The sequence below is a fragment of the Cryptomeria japonica genome, chromosome 7 (assembly GCF_030272615.1).
Source record: "Cryptomeria japonica chromosome 7, Sugi_1.0, whole genome shotgun sequence".
Lineage (NCBI taxonomy): Eukaryota > Viridiplantae > Streptophyta > Pinopsida > Cupressales > Cupressaceae > Cryptomeria > Cryptomeria japonica.
The window spans coordinates 413,680,165-413,701,193 of record NC_081411.1 but is presented as its reverse complement, the minus strand read 5'-3'; positions in this window follow the sequence as shown (position 1 = coordinate 413,701,193).

Below are 21,029 nucleotides of genomic sequence, written 5' to 3'. Positions count from 1 at the left end.
TCCTATTTATGATCCAAAATTAGTGGCAAAGACATTTTTTTTACACTAATTTTAATTCTTATAATTTAAATGTCATTATTCAATTTTTCATAACTACTTTATTGAATTAACACCATTCAATAAGTAATTTAAATGATAAAAATTTGAAAAGAACTAGAAATAAACATAGACCATATATTGTAAGTTGATAACAGAGTTCACCCCTGATGGGCTACGTCTCCGGGTCCACTTCAAGTGCGCAACCGATCCATTAAAATTGATGAAAATTACATGAAATTACCTTTAACATCAAAAGCAATTTTAAAACCTGCAGAATGAGTCTTCTGGATTCTCTAGGAAGATACAAACTCACTAAGAGTTCCTCTAAATTCTTCCTGCAAATATAAAAAAAAATGCTAAAAAAACCTTGAACTCTCCAAAACTACTTACAATAACCAATTTTGGGTGCTTCTCTGTCATCAAACAGACTTGTATAGAAATGGTAACACTTTTCCTTTATATAGGCAAGGCTACAAGTTGTAGTCTTCCTCTTGCATTAAATTTTTCTTTATCAAGAAGACTACATTTTAAATGCATATCTTTGCTTTTTCAAAACACATCTAAAACATGTGGTGCAATGGATAAGGATAAGCCTTATCCCATGGGGGTTGTGGGTTCAAGTCTTCATGTGGATCTTAAAAAAAACTTTTTTTTTTCAAACCCCTACGAACAACCTTTTTTTACTTTATTTCCCACAATGGTTGTATTTAAATAAAATCTCCCCTCATTAATACTCACATATAAATGCATGGCACAATGATTAAAATGTGGGGATTTGGTGGGGTAGGTCCACCAAAGACACTTTTTATTAAATGCAACATTATCTTTTACCTTTCTTTGAATAAAATTTAATTCTTATCTATTCATGTGTGAAGCACATGGCATAATGATAGGACCATTTATTTATTATGGTTAGGTACTAAGTTAAAGTCCCACTTACTGTTCTTGCAAGTTGACTTGTCATGTGTCAAATGTTAGATGTAATGACAGTCCCAAAGACACTGAGAGGTGGGGGGGGGGCGGGGGTGAATCAGTGTCTAATTGGTTAATGGAATATTTGAACTTGTTTATAATTTGTAACCCAAATCAATGTACTGGTAAACAAGAAATAACACAGTAAAGAGAAATAACAGAGACAACATAAATGCACACCATAACACAAGATATTTTGGCGAGGAAACCCAGTGTGGGAAAAACCTTAGTGGGATTTGTGACCCACAATATTTACTCACTGGCCAATATGAATAAATATTACTTACAATAGGGGCCTGCACATGCAGGAAGACCAATAGCCTAGAGCACACTGCTTAATGAAAGAGTCTCACTAACTACAATATGGATAATTAAATACAAGATAATGTACTACTCAAAATAGCATCTCCAATGCTTGGTTGAGTACCGGTTTAAGCTCAGTCAGATACCTTAACCAAAACCTTTCGTTGTCTTTTCATAATCACCTCATACATTCACTATATCACATGATGGGTGTGCAAATGTGCTTCATTTTGTATATTCCTTATGGGTATGTTTACCAAGTTGTGGTACCAAAAGGGGGTCTTAAGATGCCACTTTTTTTTTCTGAAATCAACAAAGTCTGAACTTCAACGACAAATTGAAGATAGTTACACTCCAAATTTGACGATGCAACAAGAACAAGAGTTAGAGTGCTTCAAGTGTACTTTCTAAACTACTAATTTTTTTTAAAATGGTGGAGATTAAGGGCTTCAAAAAGGGGGGCCACAAAAAGTGGTCCTGTTTTTATGCAAAAAATATAACATAGCGTCTGTTGTGGCCCCCCTAAAATGTTAACTTTTTTTTTGAATTTTTAAAATTGCTTCAGTGAGAAATTATCTAACACCTTGTAGTTTATGCCAGATTTTTCAGATAATTTTTTAATGAGTATATGATTTTTTACTAATTTTCGAAGTGGACACATCTTGAAAAATAGAAATTTGAGCATGCTCCCCCCTAAAATCTTTGATAACTAATTAAAAATCAAAACTTTTTTTTCAAATTTTGTAGAATGGAGTCTAGTTTCTAAAAATATAAGTTTCTTCAAAATCCGATGAACGTGTAAAAAACTATACCCAAAATAGAGCATGTTGGTTTTTGACAAAAAATGGACACACTAACAAAAGAAATTATGGATGATAGCCTTAATGAAATAAAAATGCGAAAAAATTACATTCTTGGATAGCTAAGAGATAGATTGAGGTTTCTATGGTGTTTTTTTCTATTTTCATTGAAACGTGCAAACTTGATGGAGAGCACGACCAAAAATATGTGAAATTTTTTAATCTTCTGATAAAAACATGTCTCAAGCCTGAAATGGTCGTCCAACCCTTTAGGTTGGATGCCCAAGTACCATCCAACCCAAAGGGTTGGTGATTTCCAATCCAAACTATTTGGCGAGCGCCATCCAAATGCAAAATTTTGAATTTTCACATTTGGCATGCACCAAATTTGGTGCTCGCCAAATGTGAAAAGTCAATTTTTTGCATTTGGCGAGCGCCAAATGTTTTCGCATTGTCCAAAGTGAATGTTTTGTGAGTGTGTAGATTTTCCAATCTGGGCAAAATTTATATCCACCCTCAAAGGAGAATATATACATGAAATATAACATTTAGGTATAAGTCATTATACTTTAAGTTATATTTCATGTATATATTGGCAAGATGTTTGAGAGTGGTTTCAGCTCTATAGGACTTATAATGTAGATTCTAGTTTTAAGAGGATCATATAAAATTTCAGACTTAGTCAAATTTCTGTAATCAACATGTTCCTATTAGCATTCTTCAGCTATGTATCTCACTCTCTTTATCGTCCCCAGAATCTAGACCTATCTCTATCCCTCTCTTGTCTCTCTCACTTCTCTCTCCCCTCTCTAGGTAAACCCAACTTCTCTACCTTTCATTCCTTCCTTAACCCCATATCTATCCTTGACTCCCTCCCTCTCTCTTCTCTCTCATTTTCTTATTATTTCAGTCCCCTCCCTCTCCATTCTCTTGGTCACTACATATCCCTTCTATCTTCTCTCTCCCCATATCTAGGTCTCTTCCTCCCTCCCTATTCACCTCACTACCCCTCCCTTCCTATATTATTACCCACCTCTCTCCCCCCCTCTAGGTATCTCACCTAATTAATTGTCCACCCTCTAGTTCTCTCCCCCCATCTCCATATTTCTCTCCCTCTCCCTTACCCCTATCCATTTATGAAATCTCTCCCTCTATTCTCTCTCTCCAAACCTATGTATCTCCTCATTCCTTAGGTCTCTAAATCCCTTCATGTCTAACTCTCCATCCATCCCCTCTTAGTCATCTCTTTTCTATTCTATCTATTCCCTCTCTCCATTGTCTAGGTTGTCAACTCTCCCTCCTACTCTCTCTACCTCCCTCTCTCAAATTTCTAGGTTTCTCCATCATTCCCTCTCCACCTCTATACTTATCCATTAATGTCTCATTAGGCACCTATCTTTAAGCCCCTCTATCTATCTCTCCTCTATCTCTCCCATCTAGGTATTTAATCTCTCTCTCTCTCATGCTCTACATATCTCATCTCTCTATTTATCCCCTCTCTAGTTCTCTCCATTCCTCTCCACCTCTCTCTCTCCATCACCCCTTACCCATCTCCCTTTATGAACTCTCTCCTCTTATCTCTCTCATCACCTCTTTATCTACCAAAAAATATAGATCTATTACTCCCCCTTTCTCATCTTTATTTTTTCTCTCTCCCCTCTCTAGGTCTCTCCTATACTCTCTCCCTCTCTCTCTCCCCTTCCCTCCTTATCTCCATATCTATCCTTCCCTCCCTCCATCTCTCCTCTTCTTATTGTTTCTCTCCACTCTCTCTGTGTTCTCTTAATGAATACCTCTTCCTCCTAACCTCTCTTTCCATACTGATTTTTCTCCTTCCCTCCATCTTTACATATCTACATCTCCCTCTTTGTCTCTTAATCCCCCTGTATCTCCTTCACCTCTATCTTTCCACCCTAGGTCTCTCACCTCTCTCTTCCTAGACTCTAGATCTCTCACCTCTATATCTCTCTCCTCTAATCCTTTAATTTCCACCTCCTTACCCCTCTTTCTCTCTTTGTGCACTTATCTTTCTTATTTTATTGTCTTTCTCCCTCACCTATATACTCTTCCCCCTCTAGGTCTCTCAGCCACTCCCTACCCACCTCTCCCTTTCTTTGTAGATCTATCTTTCTCTTTATTCTTCCCTCTCCCCTCTTTTCTCCCTCCCCTGTATAGGATTTAGATAATAGGTTATAGGATATAAGGATTATGGTATGGGGTACAATATTGATGGAGCATTGTTTAGGGTAGATAGGGTTGAGGGTAGTGGTCGTATTGATACTCAGTACACCATATGACCCCTTAAGACACCATATGATCCCTTACGATACCATATGACTCCTTAGGACACCATATGACTCCTAACAACACCATATCATGTCCTAAGGGGTCATATGGTATTGTTAAGGGTCATATGGTGTCCTAAGGGGTTATATCATGTCGTTAGGAGTCATATGGTGTCATACGGTATTCTATGACTCCTTAGGACACCATATGACACCTAAGGACACCATATGGTATCCTAAGGGGTCATATGGTGTCCTAATGGAAAATATGGTCTTCTATGACCCCTTAGGACACCATATGACCCCTAATGACACCATATGGTGTCCTAAAGGGTCATATGGTGTTTTATGACCCCTTAGAACACCATATGACCCCTAACAAAATCATATGGTGTCCAAAGGGGTTATATGGTTTCCTAAGGGGTCATATGATGTTGTAAGGGGTCATATAGTATTCTATGACCCCTTAGGACATCATATGACCCCTAATGACACCATATGGTGTCCTAAGGGGTCATATGGTGTCGTTAGAGGCTATATGGTGTCTTATGGGGTCATATGTTCTATAACCCCTTAAGACACCATATGACCCCTAACAACACCAAATGGTGTCCTACGGGGTCAAATGGTGTCCTATGATCCCTAACATCACCATGTGGTTTCCTAAGGGGTCATATGATTTCCTAAGGGGTCATATGGTGTCCTAAGGGGTTATATGGTGTTCTATGACCCCTTAGGACACCATATGACCCCATACAACACCTTATAAACCCTAATGATGCCATATGGTGTCCTAAGGGGTCATATGGTGTTCTATGACCCCTTAGGATGCCATATGACCCCTAATGACAACATATGGTGTCCTAAGGGATCATATGATGTTCTATGACCCCTTGGAACACCATATGAGTCCTCAGGACACCATATGACCCCTAAAAACACCATATGGTGTCCTAAGGGGTCATATGGTGTTCTATGTCCTCTTAGGACACCATATGACCCCATACGATACCATATGACCCCTCGTGACACCATATGGTGTCCTAAGGGGTCATAGAACACCATATGATATCTTAGGACACCATATGACCCCTAACGACATTAGATGACCCCTTAGGACATCATATGGTGTCGTTAGGGGTCATATGGTGTCCTAAGGGGTCATAGAACACCATATGACCCCTAACGACACCATATGACTCCTTAGGACACCATATGACCCTTAATGATACCTTATGGTGTCGTTAGGGGTCATATGGTGTCATATTGTGTCTGAATATGTCATAGAATACTATATGACCCCTTAGGACACCATATGATCTCTAATGACACCATATGACCCCTTAGGACACCATATGACCTTTAACGACACCATATTGTGTCTTGAGGGGTCATATGATGTCACAAGTTCTCATGTCATGTACTAGGATGTTAAAAGGGGTCATATGGTGTCCTAGGGGGTCATAGAATGCCATATGACCCCTCATGACACCATATGACCCCTTAGGACACCATATGGTGTTGTTAGGGGTCATATGGTGTCCTAAGGGGTCGTATGGTATCCTATGACCCATTAGGATGCCATATGACCCCTTAGGACACCATATGACCCCTAATGACACCATATGGTGTCGTTAGGAGTCATATGGTGTTCTAAGGGGTCATATGGTGTCATAAGGGGCCATATGGTGTTCTATGACCCCTTAGGATACCATATGGTGTTATATGGTGTTGTTAGGGGTCATAATGTGTCCTAAGGGGTCATATGGTGTTCTATGACCCCTTAGGACACCATATCCCCCCTAACAATACCATATGGTGTCTTAAGGGGTCATATGGTGTCCTTAGGGGTCATATGGTGTTCTATGAACATTTAAGACACCATATGACCCCTTAGGACATGTCATATAGTGTGTCATTAGGGGTCATATTGTGTCCTAAGGGGTCATATGGTATTCTATGACCCATTAGGACACTATATGACTCCTAAGGTGTCATTAGGGGGTCATATTGTGTCTTAAGGGATTATATAGTGTCCTAAGGGGTTATATGGTGTCCTAACGGGTCATATGGTGTTCTATAACCTCTTAGGACACCATATGAACCCAAACGACACCATATGGTGTCCTAAGGGGTCATCTGATGTTGTTAGGGGTCATATGGTGTCCTAAAGAGTCATATGGTGGTCTATGACCCCTTAGGACACCATATGACCCCTTAAGACACCATATGGTGTCGTGAGGGGTCATATGGTATCATATTGGGTCATATGGTGTCATAAAAGGACATAGAACACCATATGACCCCTTAAGACACCATATGGTGTTTTTAGGGGATATATGGTGTCCCGAGGGCTCATATGGTGTCCCAAGGGGTTAGAGAACACCTTATCACCCCTTACGACACCATATGTTGTCATTAGGGGTCATATGGTGTCCTAAGGGGTCATAAAATACCATATGACCCCTTAGGACACCAAATGACTCCTTAGGAAATCATATGACCCCTTACGACACCATATGGTGATGTTAGGGGTCATATGGTGTCATAAAGGGGTCATAGAATACCATATGACCCCTCAGGACACCATATGACATGTGCTAAGGGGTCATAGAACACCATATGAACCCTAGGGGCATCATATGACTCCTTAGGACACCATATGGTGTCGTTAGGGGTCATATGGTGTCCTAAGGGGTCATAGAACACCATATGACCCCTTAGGACATAATATGACCCCTAACAACACCATATGACCCCTAAGGACACCATATGACCCCTTAGGACACCATATAACCCCTTATGACCCCTTACGCCACCATATGGTGTTTTGAGGGGTCATATGGTGTCCTGAGGGTTCATATGGTGTCCTAAGGGGTCATAAGGTGTCTTAGGGGTCATATGGTGTCCTAAGGGGTCATAAAACACCTTATGACCCCTTAGGACACCATATGACCCCTTAGTAAATCATATGATCCCTTAGGACACCATATGGTGATGTTAGGGGTTATATGGTGTCCTAAGGGGTCATAGAATACCCTTATGATACCATACGACATATCCTAAGGAGTCATATGGTGTCTCAAGGGGTCATAGAATACCATATGACCCCTAGGGACACCATATGACCCCTTAGGACACCATATGACCCCTAACGACACCATATCACCCCTCAAGATACCATATGGTGGTATTAGGGGTCATATGGTATCCTAAGGGGTCATTTGGCATCCGAATGAGTCATACAATACCATATGACCCCTTAGGACACCATATGACCCCTAAGATCACCATATGGTGTCTTGAGGGGTCATATGGTGTCATTGGGGGTCATATGGTGTCGTTAGGGGCCATATTGTGTCCTAAGGGGTCATATAGTGTTATATGACCCCTTAGGACACCATATGACCCCTAACAACACCATATGGTTGTTGGCATTTTGATGATGTTGTGATTGTCATTGATGGACACACACTTATTTTGTGATCACTTTCTTTATGTATGAGTTATGCTCAATCGATAATTGTTCCAACCGGTATTATGTATTATAGTCTTTAGACTATCGGTGTTTTGCAGAAGGTGTTTACCGGTCACAAATTGACTGAAGACCTCAAGCGGTATGAAGACCTCAAGCGGTTCGAAGATCTCAAGCGGTATGAAGGAACAAAGTGGTAGTTAACATTTTTCTAGTCTTCATTTTTTACATCCGATAATCGATAAATTGTATGAACCGGTATTACTCTGTGATGAGTTACCAATCGGTATTTCTGTGATGAGTTATCATCCACCGACACTTTGGTGGTGATTTTGTGTCATGTTACCAAATGTGTCTAGATGCATTGAACCTAGGAACTTGTAACTTAATCCTATTGGACCGACATGAAATCAGACTCCTTTATAAGGACATCATGTCTAGGGTTTTAGATGATGATGAGGTTTTTGTATGTGCGATCATAGAAGAGAAGATTAGGTCTGTGTGAAGAGTAGGAGTGTGGAGATATCGAAGACTAAAGTAATGCTAAATATGCATTAACAATGAGCTATCAAGGATCTAACCAAGCATACTGTGCCAGTATCTAGATCACTTACTTGTTGATTACTCATATCTTCGACAAGTCTGAAACCCTTAACCGGGTAGGCCTAGCAAAGCCTTTGTAAATCCTCTAACAAGGTGGTTCACAACTGTGAATCTGAAATCCTCTCACAAGGTAGTCTTTAACAGGAATTGTCTCCTAACAGAGATCTAGATTCCTATCAGGATCTGTTCTAGTGAAGAACATTGTATGACCTTAACCGGCCTAGTTTCTATTTTGCAGATAGTTACTTGTGAGTTTTTGCTCACCATGGTTTTTCCCATTTGGATTTCCACGTCAAAACATCTTGTGTTATGGTGATTGTGCTCTTGTGGGTGAATGCTTTATTTTCTATTTGGTTTGCATTTATCTTAACCGGTTTATTAGTAAAACTGTTGTACCGATTATCTGTTAAACTGTTTAAGAGCTTGAATACAACATTTTTTGGTATACTAATTCACACCCCCCCTCTCTTAGTATTCATCAATTGGTATCAGAGCCAACCTTTCTATAAGTCTAACCACTTGGAAGGATATATGGGAGAATACACTATGAGGGAACTTACTCATCGTCTCACTCAAACTGAGAGAGCATATGATGAACTCAAAGTCAAATATAAAGCCTCTTTGGCAAAAAGAAGAGAGCATGCTGAGAAACTGATGGAGCTTACTGAAAATAGTTCTTCTGATGAAGTAGACATGGATGCCCTAGTTGAAGAAGTTGAAAAACTAAATGAATCCAATGCCAACCTGAGAAGGGAACTGGAAGGACTGACTATTAGAATGTGTCAAGAGCTTGAGAACCAAAGGAAAGCTGAAGATCTGGTAAAAAACAAAGATCATGAGATCTCCAAGCTGAAGCAAGAAATCAGTGCCGTTACCGCTCATCTCCAAGAGAGTAAAGTGGAAAAAGAAGAAATGCAAGGTGAAATAAACATGGCTATTTCTAAGAATGGAACCTTGAAGGAATCCAATATTGCTATTTCCAAGGAACTCATTGAGTCAAAGGAAATACCTTCTAAATTCAATCAGAGTACTGTTAAGCTAAAGAAAAAGCTTGAATCGGCAAAACCGGTAAAGAATACCACTGGACTTGGTTTCTCCGGTTATAAGGAAGGTGAGACCTCTAGAACAAAAGATGTAGCATCAAAGAAGCAACCAACATCAAAGGATAAAGGTAAGAAAAAGTTTAAACCTGTTTGCTTTAATTATCTCAAAGAAGGACATACTGTTAATGTGTGTAGAAATAAGGCCTACAATAATTTTCCTTATTTTCTAAACAATAAGCCTAGATCCAATAGATTCAATGGAAACTGTTATGCATGCAACAAGTTTGGGCATAGAGCATTTGAATGCAGGTTTGTTTTGCACAACAGTGAGAGATATCCTCAAAGAACTCAAGGAGTTGTTTTGGAACCCTCTGTGAACCAGAATCCCAACCAGTATAACACCTATGACTATAGGTTAGGTAGCTATCAACCAGCAAATGGTTGGAGAGCAACTTGTTTAGTCTGCCATAGTAGCAGTCACACTGCTACAACATGCAGAAGGAAGAATGGTAGTATGAATAATGGACCATGGAGAACACCTGGAATGGTATGCTATCATTGCAACAAATTGGGACACACTGCCAGATGCTGCAGAATAAGAAAGAACCTATTGGATGATATACCGATCACTCCAGAAGGGAAGATTGATGTTGAAACCATTCAAGCGGGAATGAATAAAACTTGGAAAAAGAAATCTGAAGAAGTGTCACGGGATGAACCGGTTTCTGCACCTAGTGTGGAAGTCTCTGAACCAACAAAATGAGCTTCAAAAAAGCTTAGGGGGAACAAATTGGTGAAATGTTTCGAACCCCCGGTTTATATCAGTAAAGACCCAAACCGGTATATGTTACCTATCAATCAGTAGAAGTTTTTGAAGCGGTGAAAGGAAAAATTAGGGTTTGTACCCTAGTAGTGGAGCATTTATTATGGTAGGTGAAGAATTTGTTTGAAAGGGATTCTTAACGTCATTATTCACTTATCAGTTTACAAGCGAAGAAATTTTCAAGAGAAGAGTGACAAAAGGAGATTCGACTTGCGATTCAGAGAGAATTCAAATCTTGCAAGAAGAATCCAAAGATATTTTCAACCTATCGGTAAAGAACACTAAGCGGTAATCAAGCAACTGAAGTGGTGTGGTGTGAGCTACATTGGCAAACCTTAAATTTCAAAATTGTGAAGGTATTTCTCAAAATTCTTGTTAATCATGGCTTCTGCATCGCACTCCAGTTCTAGTGTACCTATGGACTCAGCTGAATTTATTCAAAGGAAAATGAAATACAATGCCCTGTCCCAAATACCTGCTGGAGTCATTGTTGAAGAAGATATTTCAGGGTACATTGACTGTAAATTGGAAGACCTAGGATCCCTAGCGATTCATTCCCAGCTAGGTCTATTCTGTGGGGATGACAAGAAAATCAAACCGAGATGCAGCATCCTAGAGAAGAAGAAACTACATAATGTTGTTTATTTTCTTGAAGAGATCACTGAAGAACACATCCGCATCATCCTGAGTAGAGTACATGGTGACAAAATGTATCTCGAGAGGATGCATGACATAACACCTAAAGAAATTCATGTCATCACCGGTTTCTGCAACATTGGTGAGGTACCAGCCCTAAGGAAGGTCATCAAGACTGAAATGACTAAGCTTACTGGTTCTCTAAGCGATCAACGGGGAATGACTGTCAATCCCATCAAAGATGATTTGGTCAAGTATGTCTGCATGGTGATTGGCTACTGAGTGTTTTATGCTAGCTGAATAAACTTTGTCCCTATTGTTGCGGTGAATATCACGTACAGAATGATCAAGGAAGACGCCTCATTTGATTTGTGTACCTGTTTGCAAAAACAACTTCTACTGAACCTGAAGTCCATCAAATAGGATAGTGCTCTGAGGTTTAGATTTGGACAACTTTTGGTCGGCCTATTTTTCTACTTCCAAGGCTATTTCCCAAGAGTTGGTGATATTCAATGGTTTTTTGACCAACTGGTCACTAAAGAAATTAGGGAAAGTCTCCAAGCGGTGGGAACCGGATATCCTGAGGTCTTGAATAAATACTTTGATGAATTCAAGCGGAAGATGAGTCAGAGGATGAGGATATCTAGAGATATTGTTAAGAAATATGAAGAGGACATCTGCTTTACCATAAAAATAGATGAATGTATAATGGAAGTAGTAGAGCCCAGAAAGGAAGAAGTAGAACCTATGGGATATGAGGTGATGTATGACATGTTAGATGGGTATGCCTCTACACTGCTTGCCTCTCCTTTAGATGCAAAGAAAAAGAGAATTGGCACCTACTTGGAAATGGTAACATTGGTTGAAGATCCTACAGTGAAAAAGGGCAAGGCAGTGCCATCGGTATTGACACTGGTTACCTCATCCAGCCCAAAAGTGACCAAGTGGTCACCTACCAAGAAGAAACCAGAATTTGCACCCGCTAAAGTATTTGAAAGGAAATGGAAGATCAAAAACAAATCACCAGAGTCAGAGGATACCGAACCGGAAGTTCAGCCTAAGAAAACCCGACAATCAAGCAAGAAGGCTAAGTCTACCGGTACTGCACCTGCATCATCAACATCAGTAAATATAGATATCTCTTCTTACAAGCCTCTGACACATTGTCAAGGGACTTTAAAGAATATTAAGAGAAAGGTCCTTGATGATTTAAAAGAATATTTTGATGATTTTTCTGATAATGAGAAGGAAGAAGTTGAACAGGAAATGATAAAATATTTGTGTGCAAATGACTGGTCGCCATCTGAAATTAGATCGGTGACACCTAATTCTTTATACAATTCTTTGGACAATAAATGGCGCATTGCCATTGAGAAAGAACAAGAAATAAGGGAGAAATTATTTTCTTAGTACTTTCCTAAAGCCTCCAATTCCAAATTATTTGAGATAATGGACACACATAAAGGTCTCTTCTTCATGAGAAGAAGTCTCAAGCTGCTAGAAGGCAGAACCTCTGAAGTGGAAAAGGACACTCATTTACATGCCAAAGCTGTTGTCTGGATACATCAAGTATCTAAGGCCAACAAGAAGGCCAAACAAGACCCTAACCTATCCTCAGCCAAACCGGATGAGGTATTTGATGGTGAAGGAGAAAGAGTTATAGAACTATTGATGTTGATGCATTAGATGTTGAAGATGTCACTCCAGACTTAGAGAAGGAGAAGCAGGATAAAGAACAAGCAGAAAAAGGAGAAACTGGACAAGGCAAAGGCTGATAAGGAGAAAGCAGAGAAAGAGGAAGAGAAAAAGAAAGAGGAAGAGAAAAAGAAAGAGGAGGAGAAAAAGAAAGCAGAAGATAAGAGGAAACAAGAAGAGGAGAAGAGGAAAGAAGAGGATAAAAGAAAAGAAGAGGAGAAGAGGAAAGAAGAGGAGAAGAAGAAAAAGGAGGAAGAAAAGAAGAAGCAGGAAGAAGATAAGAAGAAGGAAGAACTAAGGAAAGAAGAAGTAGAAAAGAAAAGAGCCACAGAGAAGGAGGAAATAGAGAAATCCAAACAAGCGGAGACTCCAAAGGCAACTGGTGGTCAAGACAAACTGGTTGACATCACCAGCCCTATCAACCTCCAATCTGCAGATGAATCGGAGCTGTCGCAAAGCATAAAGCTTGCACAAGAAAGATTGGAAAAATTGAGGAAGAAAAAGGAACAGGATGTCATTCAAACTGTGGTTGACATCCTCACCAGTTTGATTCTAGGTACTAACCTCCCCAGTACTGATTCCTCTTTGGCCAAACTAAAACTTCTATGTACCGTTGTAGAGGACTAGGTACAATGCTTGGAAGAAGTTGTTGAAGCAAATGCACAGAAGAAGCATCAAAAGGCACTAAACACTGCCTTAGTCAAGAAAGTGAATGAGCTCCGGTCTCAACTTCAGAAACATCAGAAGGATATAAGAGATGCTATGGATGAGGGCAAACTACTATTGAGAAAAATCAGCCAACCCCATCTATTCTACGATGATGTGCTCACTCAAAAAGAGAAACTCCAATCAGAATTGCAAGCTTACATAAGAAACTTCAAGACGCCATATGATTCTTTCACTACATATGGGAAAACAATTCACCAGTATCAGCTTCAGTTTGCCAAGATAGAATTGGAGATTAGCAACCGGACAAGAGACTTGCAGGAGCTTCAACTGGTCTTATTTCCCAGACTGCAAATTCTTCAGAAGTGCTTTTTCAATCTGGAAGCCTTAATGGTAACTTAAGAGATGAGTACCATTGATGCCATGGAAGAACAGGTATCTCAGATGCAGATAGAAAGTGAGGTTGCTACCTCATTACTTGAGTCATGGTCATTAGCCATGAAGACTTTTATGCAGGATTTTGAATCGGTTTTTGACAAGTTTCATTCCTTATTGTCATAAACATTTACTCAATTTTAATGATAATGAGAAACAGAGGTTATTTTGTAGTACTTTGTCATTGTTGGCAAAGGGGGAGTAGTATTTTAAATTTTGGTGAATGTTATGTATAATTTCATGTTACCACTTTAAGGGAGTAGTATACATTGTAATTTCTACAAAAAGGATAGTGTATATGCTTAGGGGGAGTAATTTTGATTATGAGATAGTTTTGTTCTAAAAACACTTCGATGTCAAAATTTTTCTAAGTGTTGCCATCAATGCCAAAGGGGGAGATTGTTGGTATTTTGATGATGTTGTGATTGTCATTGATGGACACACACTTATTTTGTGATCACTTTCTTTATGTATGAGTTATGCTCAATTGGTAATTGTTCCAACTGGTATTATGTATTATAGTCTTCAGACTATCGGTGTTTTGCAGAAGGTGTTTACCGGTCACAAATTGACTGAAGACCTCAAGCGGTATGAAGACCTCAAGCGGTTCGAGGATCTCAAGCGGTTCGAAGGAACAAAGCGGTAGTTAACATTTTTCCAGTCTTCATTTTTGACAACCGGTAATCGGTAAATTGTATGAACCGGTATTACTCTGTGATGAGTTACCAACCGGTATTTCTGTGATGAGTTATCATCCACTGACACTTTGGCGGTGATTTTGTGCCTTGTTACCAAATGTGTCTAGATGCATTGAACCTAGGAATTTGTAACTTAATCCTATTGGACCGACATGAAATCAGACTCCTTTATAAGGACATCATGTCTAGGGTTTTAGATGATGATGAGGTTTTTGTATGTGCGATCATAGAAGAGAAGATTAGGTTTGTATGAAGAGTAGGGGTGTGGAGATATTGAAGACTGAAGTAATGTTAAATGTGCATTAACAATGAGCTATCAAGGATCTAACCAAGCATACTGTGCTAGTATCTAGATCACTTACTTGTTGATTACTCATATCTTCGACAAGTCTGAAACCCTTAACTGGGTAGGCCTAGCAAAGCCTTTGTAAATCCTCTAACAAGGTGGTTCACAACTGTGAATCTGAAATCCTCTCATAAGGTAGTCTTTAACAGGACTTATCTCCTAACAGAGATCTAGATTCCTAACAGGATCTGTTCTGGTGAAGAACATTGTATGACCTTAATCGGTCTGACCTTAACCGGTCTAGTTTCTATTTTGCAGATAGTTGCTTGTGAGTTTCTGCTCACCATGGTTTTTCCCATTTGGGTTTTTACATAAAAATATCTTGTGTATGGTGATTGTGCTCTTGTGGGTGAATTCTTTATTTGCTATTTGGTTTGCATTTATCTTAACCGGTTTATTAGTATAACTGTTGTACCGGTTATCTATTAAATTGTTTAAGAGTTTGAATACAACATTTTTTGGTATACTAATTCACCCCCCTCTTAGTATTCATCAATGGTGTCTTAAGGGGTCATATGGTGTCCTTAGAGGTCATATGGCGTTCTATGACCCCTTGAGATACCATATGACTCCTTATGACATGTCATATGGTGTCCTAAGGGGTCATATGGTATCCTAAGGGGTCATATGGTATTCTATGACCCCTCAGAACACCATATAATCCCTAACATCATCATATGGTGTCCTAAGGGGTCATATGATTTCCTAAGGGGTCATATGGTGTCCTAAGGGGCCATAAGATGTTATATGACCCCTTAGGACACCATATGACCCCTAAGACCACCATATGGTGTCCTGAGGGGGCATATGGTGTCGTTAGGGGTCATATGGTGTTGTTAGGGGTCATATTATGCCCTAAGGGGTCTATGGTGTTCTATGACTCCTTAGGACACCATATGACCCCTAAAGACAGCATATGGTGTCATAAGGGGTCATATGGTTCCCTTAGGGTTCATATGGTGTTCTATGACCCCTTAAGACACCATATGACCCCTTAGGACATGTCATATGGTGTCCTAAGGGATCATATCATATTCTATGACCCCTTACGACACCTTATGACCCCTAATGTCACCATATGGTGTCCTAAGGGGTCATATGATTTCCTAAGGGGTCATTTGGTGTCCTAAGGGGTCATTGAATACCATATGACCCCTTAGGACACCATATAGTGTTGTGAGGGGTCATATGGTGTCGTATGGGGTCATATGGTATCCTAAGGGGACATAAAACACCATATGACCCCTTAGGACACCATATGGTGTTTTTAGAGGTCATATGATGTCTTGAAGGCTCATATGGTGTTCCAAGGGATTATAGAACACCATATGACCCCTTAGGACACCATATATTGTCATTAGGGGTCATATGGTGTCCTAAGGGGTCATAGAACACCACATGACCCCTTAGGACACTATATGGCATTTTGAGGGATTATATAGTGCTGTATGGGGTCATATCATGTCCTAAGGGGTCATAGAACACCGTATGACCCTTTAGGACATGATTTGACCCATAACGACACCATATGGTGTCCTAAGGGGTAATATGGTATCCTGAGGGGTCATATGGTGTTCTATAACCCCCTAGGACACCATATGACCCCTTTTAACAACCTAGTACATGACATGACTACTTGTGACACCATATGACCCCTCAAGACACAATATGGTGTCGTTAGGGGTCATATGGTGTTGTTAGGGATCATATGGTGTCCTAAGGGGTCATATGATATTCTATGACCCATTAGGGCACCATATGACCCCTTAGGACACCATATGACCCCTAACAACACCATATCACCCCTTAGGACACCGTATAACCCCTAATGACACCATATGGTATCGTTAGGGGTCATATGGTGTCCTAAGGGTTCATATAGTGTCCTAAGGGTGCATTTGGTGTTTATGACCCCTAAGGACATCATATGACCCCTTAGGACACCATATCACCCCTTATAACACCATATCACCCCTAACGACACCATACAGTGTCCTAAGGGGTCATATGGTGTTCTATGACCCCGTAGGAGACCATATGACCCCTTTTAACATCCTAGTACCTGACATGACCACTTGTAAAACTGTATGAACCCTGAAGACACAATTTGGTGTCGTTAGGGGTCATATGGTGTCCTAAGGGATCATATGATGTCATTAGGGATCATATTGTGTCCTAAGGGTTCATATGGTATTCTCTGACCCATTAGGGCACCATATGACCCCTTAGGACACCATATGACCCCTAACGACACCATATAACCCCTTAGGACACCATATGATCCCTATTGACACCATATGGTGTCATAAGGGGTCATAAAACACCATATGGTGTCATAAGGGGTCATAAAACACCATATGACCCCTTAGGACACTATATGGTGTTGTTATGGGTCATATGGTGTCATTAGGGGTTATATGGTGTCATTAGGGGTCATATGATGTCCTTAGGGGCCATAAAACACCAAATGACCCCTTAGGAAACCATATGACCCCTTAGGACACCATATGGTGTTGTTAGGACTCATATGGTGTTCTAAGAGATCATATGGTATCCTCAAGGGTCATAGAACACCATATGACCCCTTAGGACACCATATATTGTCATTAGGTGTCATATGGTGTCTTAAGGGGTCATAGAACACCTTATGACACCTTAGGACACTATATGGTGTTTTTAGGGATTATATAGTGTTGCATGGGGTCATATCATGTCCTAAGGGGTCATAGAACACTATTTGACCCCTAACAACACCATATGGTGTCCTTAGGGGTCATATGGTGTCCCGAGGGGTCATATGGTGTTCTATAACCCCCTAGGACACCATATGACCCCTTTTAACAACCTAGTACATGACATGACTACTTGTGACACCATATGACCCCTCAAGACATAATATGGTGTCGTTAGGGTCATATGGTGTCCTAAGGGGTCATATGGTGTCTTTAGGGATCATATGGTGTTCTAAGGGGTCATATGATAATCTATGACCCATTAGGGCACCATATGATCCCTTAGGACACCATATGACCCCTAACAGCACCATATGATCCCTTAGGACACCATATAACCCCTAATGACACCATATGGTGTCATTAGGGGTCATATGGTGTCCTAAGGGTGCATTTGGTGTTTATGACCCCTAAGGACATCATATGACCCCTTAGGACACCATATCACCCTTAGGACACCATATGACCCCTAACAACACCATATGGTGTCCTAAGGGGTCATATGGTGTTCTATGACCCCTTTTAACATCCTAGTACATGACATGACCACTTATGAAACCATATGATCCCTGAAGACACAATATGGTGTCGTTAGGGGTCATATGGTGTCCTAAGGGGTCATATGGTGTCATTAGGGATCATATGGTGTCCTAAGGGGTCATATGATATTCTATGACCCATTAGGGCACCATATGACCCCTTAGGACATCATATGACCCCTAACGACACTATATGACCCCTTAGGACACTATATGACCCCTATTGACACCATATGGTGTCATAAGGGGTCATAGAACACCATATGACCCCTTAGGACACTATATGGTTTTGTTATGGGTCATATGGTGTCATTAGGGGTCATATATTGTTATTAGGGGTCATATGACCCCTTAGGACGCCATATGACCCCTTAGGACGCCATATGACCCCTTAGGACACCATATGGTGTCGTTAGGGCTCATATGGTGTTCTAAGAGATCATATGGTATCCTAAGGGGTCATAGAACACCATATGACCCCTTAGGACACCATATGACCCGTAACGATACTATATGACCCCTCAGCACACCATATGACTTGTAACAACACCATATGTTGTCCTAAGAAGTCATATGGTATCCTAAGATAGATAGTAATGGTTTCCTAAGGGGTCATATGGCCCACCATGCTCATGCACATACCTAGAGGGGTTATATAGAGATATAAGATACCTAGAGGGGGAGAGAGGCATGAGAGACCTAGATAGGGTGAGAGAGAGAGGGTTGAGATAGATGGAGGGGGATAGAGAGAGGTTGGTAATGAGATATGGATGGATATGTAGAGAGGTGGAGAGGGAATGAGGGAGAAACCTAAAGAGGGGTAGAGAGGGTGTGATGGAAAGATGATGATGTAGATGGTAAAGAGAGAATAAAAATTAGTAGGGAAGGGAGAAAGAGATGGGGATAAGAAGGGAGAGAGAGATAGAGAGGGAGAGGGGAAGAAAAGAATGAAGATGCCTATAAATGGGAGGGAGGGATAAGAGGAGAGATGAAAGAATAAAGAGAGAGAAGAGTACGAGGGGATTGAGGGAGAGGTAGACATGGAGGTACTACAAGACTTGGGGAAGGAGAAGATAGAGAGGTGGGGGGAAGGATAGAAGAGGAGGAGAGAATTAAAAAATAAATAGGGGTAAAGGGGGAGGGAGATAGAGGGGAAGAGAGAGGGAGAGAACTTGAGAGGGAACAAATAGATAGGTGAGAGAACTATATTGGGAAAGAGAGATGACAAACCTAGGTGAAAAGATAGAGGAATGAGATATATAGAGAGGGGGGGGAGAGAGGTGAGTAATGAGACATGATGCAGAGGTAGATAGGTGGAGAAGAAGGAAGTGATAAACCTAGAGAGGTGAGAGAGAGTTGATGACCTAGAATGTAGAGAGAGAGAATAAAAGAGGAAGAGAGAATAAAAAAGTGGGGGAGTGAGATATATATGGGGGTATGTATGGATGGGGAGGTAGAGAGGGAGAGGGGAAGAAATGAAGGGAGAGACCTAGAAAGGGGAGGGAGGGAGAAGAGAAGAGATAGAAGAACAAAGAGAGGAGTAAGAGGGGATGGATGGAGAGGTAGACATGGAGGGAGGGAGAGACCTATAGAAGGAGGAGATAAAGAGGTTAGGGGAGGAAGTGAAAAGGAGGGGCTTCATAAAGGGATAGGGTTAAGGAGGAGGGAGAGAGAGGTAGAGAGGGACAAAGAGAACTATAGAGGGGGCATATAGATATGTGAGAGACCTAGATGGCCAGAGAGGAGTGAGCTAGATAGAGGGGGATAAAGAGAGGTGGGTAACAAGACCTATATGCAGAGGTAGATAGGTGGAGAGGAAGGGAGGGAGAAACCTAGAGAGGGGAGAGAGGGTGGGATGGAGAGGTGATGACCTAGACAATGAAGATTGAGAATAAGAGAGGAAGAGAGAAGATGAGAGAGTGGGAGAGGGAGACAGAGAGGGAGAGAGGAAGAAAGGAAGGTAGAGACCTGGAGAGGGGAGGGAGGGAGAATAGAAGAGATAGAAGAACAAAGAGATGAGTAAGAGGAGATGGATGGAGAGGTAGACATGGAGGAAGTGAGAGACCTAGAGAATGAGGAGATAGATAGGTTTGGAGAGAGAGAGAGAGAAGAGAGGGAGAGAGTGCATAAATAGATAGAGGTAAGGAGAAGGAGGGAGAGAACTAGAGGGTGGACAATTAGATAAGTGAGAAACCTAGAGGGGGAAAGAAAGGTGGGTAACAATATAGGGAGGGAGAGGAAGTGAGGTGAATAGGGAGGGAGGGAGAACCCTAGATATGGGGAGAGAGAGGATAAAAGGGATAGGTAGTAACCAAGAGAAAGGAGTGGGAGGGGAGAGAAATAATAAGAGAGTGAGAGAGAAGAGAGAGGGAGAGAGTCAAGGATAGAGAAGTGAGAGAGACAAGAGAGGGAAAGAGATAGGTCTAGAGTTTGGGGAAGATAAAGAGAGTGAGACACATAGCTAAAGCTTGCTACTAGGAACATGCTGATTACTAAAATTTGTCTGTCTAAAATTTTATATGATCCTCTAAAAACTAGAATCTACATTATAAGTCCTATAGAGCTATACTTAAATATATTTTATGTATATATTCTCCTTCAGGGGTGGATATAACTTGTGCCTAGATTGAAAAATATACACACTCACAAAACCTTCACATTAGACAATGCAAAACATTTGGCGCGCACCAAATTTGGTGCTCTCCAAATGCAAAAAATTGACTTTTCACATTTGGCAAGCGCCAAATTTGGCATGCGCCAAATGTGAAAATTCAAAATTTTGCATTTGGCGAGCACCAAATATGAAAATTCAAAATTTTGCATTAGGCGAGCACCATATTTGGCACTTGCCAAATGGTTTTCTTGGGAGAATACCAACCCTTTGGGTTGGATTTGCCTTGGGCATCCAACCCGTAGGTTTGGACGACCTTTTCATGCCA